This window comes from Malurus melanocephalus, unplaced genomic scaffold, assembly GCF_030028575.1.
Source record: "Malurus melanocephalus ecotype Western Australia unplaced genomic scaffold, MMel_1.1 scaffold_1034, whole genome shotgun sequence".
NCBI classification, from domain to species: domain Eukaryota; kingdom Metazoa; phylum Chordata; class Aves; order Passeriformes; family Maluridae; genus Malurus; species Malurus melanocephalus.
This window is the reverse complement of record NW_026624266.1, coordinates 70,798-74,125: the sequence shown is the minus strand read 5'-3', so window position 1 is coordinate 74,125 and position 3,328 is coordinate 70,798. Positions and strand designations below refer to the sequence as shown.

Here is a 3,328-nt window from a genome sequence, read left to right as displayed (position 1 = left end):
GGTGCCCATGTCCCCTGCCATGCACAGGTGTGCCCATGTCCCCTGCCATGCACAGGGGACACTTCTGCTGTGATTCTTTCTTCCTCCAAGTGAGAAGCCCCAAAGAATCCAAGTGCCAGAGGGCTTGCTGTTCCCTCCTCAGCCAGGAAATGCATTTTTCCCATTTAGACAAGATCTCTCTCTCTAATCTGTCTCTAAAGGGTCAGTGCTTTCAAAGCCACTTGAGGGATATTGTTCCAGGTCTCTAGGCCTCRGAAAGGCTGTAAGGTGAGAAACCTGCAAGTGAGTTTGTTGTGTGTTCTTGAAAGTCTCTCTGTTCATCAGAAGACAAATTAATAGATTCTTCTGCAAGAAAAGGTATGGATTTATTCTCTGTTGACTGCAGGCAGTGGAGCCCTGGTGTGAGACCTCCCAGTTTCTGTTAAATAAGTGTTTGAAAGCTGACTGCAGCCCTTCTCTGGAATATAGCYTTTGGGACAGATGTTCCTGGTGTTGAATCAGCTCTTTGCATTCCCCATTGTGCAGGCAATGCTGAGGATCATTCTGGATGCTGAGTCTGAGCAAATGGGTGTCACTTTGGGTCCCCTGCAGCAGAAGCAGTGCTGTTGCCCTGTCAGCAGTCTGGGGATGGGATTCCCTTCCTGTGTTTGGTGCTCTGGGTTCATTTGCTCTGTAAGTCACAAACCCCAACTGTGGGTAGTTTGGAGGTTTTTATCTGCTCCTCCATAGTGTTGTGGTGTCAGGAGCACAGATGTGAGGTGGTGTCTCCTGCAGTTGCAGCTCACTGGGTTGATGTGGCACAGACTCAGGGCTGGTTCTGCTCTTGGGCTGGTGAGCTGATTGCCCTGGCAGTGAGTGCAGTGATGTTCTGGAGTCAGTCATGGCAGTGAAGGGCTCTGTGCCATCCTCTCACCTGGTACTGGATCACCAAACTGTTCCTGCATCTTCTGGTTCCTTCACTGAGGGCAAATGGATCCTCCCCTGAATTGCTCTGAGGTTTCCACAGTGTGACCTGACAGGGCTGGTGTGAGTCCCTCCTTCAGCAGGGGTATGGGTGAGGAGTCTCTCCTTTTTGCCAGGAGTTACATCTGCCAGGGCACCAGCCCTGAGCCCAGGGCAGCTGCTGGGAGGGCTGGTGACAGCAGAGTGGCACCAGGGAGGGACACTGGCTGTCCCAAGGGCCCCAGGAGGGACACTGGCTGTCCCAAGGGCCCTGCAAAGGCTGGTGACAGCAGAGTGGCACTGGGGAGGGACACTGGCTGTCCCAAGGGCCCCAGGAGGGCTGGTGACAGCAGAGTGGCACTGGGGAGGGACACTGGCTGTCCCAGGGGCCCCAGGAGGGACACTGGCTGTCCCAAGGGCCCTGCAAGGGCTGGTGACAGCAGAGTGGCACTGGGGAGGGACACTGGCTGTCCCAGGGGCCCCAGGAGGGACACTGGCTGTCCCAAGGGACCCAGGAGGGCTGGTGACAGCAGAGTGGCACTGGGGAGGGACACTGGCTGTCCCAGGGGCCCCAGGAGGGACACTGGCTGTCCCAAGGGACCCAGGAGGGCTGGTGACAGCAGAGTGGCACTGGGGAGGGACACTGGCTGTCCCAGGGGCCCCAGGAGGGACACTGGCTGTCCCAAGGGACCCAGGAGGGCTGGTGACAGCAGAGTGGCACTGGGGAGGGACACTGGCTGTCCCAAGGGCCCCAGGAGGGCTGGTGACAGCAGAGTGGCACTGGGGAGGGACACTGGCTGTCCCAGGGGCCCCAGGAGGGACACTGGCTGTCCCAAGGGACCCAGGAGGGCTGGTGACAGCAGAGTGGCACTGGGGAGGGACACTGGCTGTCCCAAGGGCCCCAGGAGGGCTGGTGACAGCAGAGTGGCACTGGGGAGGGACACTGGCTGTCCCAGGGGCCCCAGGAGGGCTGGTGACAGCTGTGTGGCACCAGGAGGGACACTGGCTGTCCCAAGGGCCCCAGGAGTTCTCCATTCTGTAGGGCAGGGCACTTTGGGGCAGCAGCACTGGGGATGGCTGCTCTGTCTCACCGGGCACTGGGACTGGCACTGGGCAGCCCTGGCCAATAGCTGAGCACTTGCAGGTATTTAGAAAAGCTTCTGTACTGCTGCTCTCAAGGGGACAATAATCCTATTTTGTAGGTTGTGCTCAGAAAGTGGAGGCAGATGTTCTTCACGTGGCGTGCTCCATGGGGACTTGTGGTGGATTAACCTCCAGTAACCCACCCTTCAGTCTTTAAGCCTGGCTGAAGATTTATTATCATCGCTGAAACTCATATATATGTCAGTKTTGGGGAAAATTSCTGCTCTTSCTTTGGGTTTGYTCACCTGACAGCCTTGTCCCCAAGMTGCAGCCGCTGCTGGCTGTGCAGAGAATTCCTGTTTAAAGGGAGCAGAGAATTCCTGTTTAGAGGGAACCCAGTGGGTGCTGTGGCACTCACTCCAGTCACTGACAGTAACCTCTCCTCTCTGACTCTCTCCCAGGTAACAGAAGACAAGCTCAGCTGTTCTCCTAGAGGCTCACCGAGTCTGGAACACCCTGAGGTGCCCCWGGAGAACGGGAGCTGGGGGCACACGGCACGAGGACAGAGCTCCTGGCACAGTGTCCAGTTCCAGCAGGACAGGGACAGGCACCGGGACACGGAGCTGGGAGCTCTCCTGGTGAGAGGCAGGAAAGGCTTGAGGATCTCCTACCCTACAATGAGAATGTGACTGGATGGACAGCAATGAACYAGGAGAACAGCAAAAACCACACCTYRGAATGTATTTATTACTTCAAAGTTAGCTATTCTTGATAAAATCCCCCAGATTATTGCTGCTGCTTATTTTACTTACAGATTTCACACACTTGTTAATTTTAAAGCTGCCGAACTTTTATTCAATACTGTACTCTGAGAAATGTAATTGGGTCAGGACATGCAATAGAACGAAATCATTGTAGTGTTTAAATGCAATGGACTCACTTTGTGTCTATTAAACCTTGGAAGATGTGCAACTCACAGCCATGTGGCTCTCATTGCATGCTGAAGCTGTGTCATGTTTTTACTGCAGAGCASAGACAATCAGTGTTTTCAGGTACATGGACAAGCAGTGTTGGTGCCTTGGGTGGCTTTGGGTGTTGGGCTGTGCTTTCCAAAGTCACCTGGAAGGGCAGCACAGCCTGGGCTGCCCGTGCTGCAGGTGTAGGGTGAGTGCTGAGCTCTGCCTGCAGCCAGAGAGGGAATTCATGAACTGAACATGAGCATCATGTGTGTGCTCACACCCTGTCAGACAGTCAGTGTGAGTTAAAGCCCTTTGAACATGTTGGATAAAAGGATTCTCTCCTT

General features: G+C 54.9%; 1 protein-coding gene across 1 annotated transcript in view; it reads left to right on the top strand.

Moving 5' to 3' along the window:
- The window catches only part of PWWP2B (PWWP domain containing 2B), a gene marked incomplete at its 5' end in the record, with an annotated part of 12,910 nt that extends 9,887 nt beyond the window's left edge, over positions 1-3,023 (top strand). The window contains one exon of the mRNA XM_057386706.1: positions 2,487-3,023. The remainder of the gene's footprint in view (positions 1-2,486) is intronic.
- Positions 3,024-3,328: the final 305 nt, after the last annotated feature.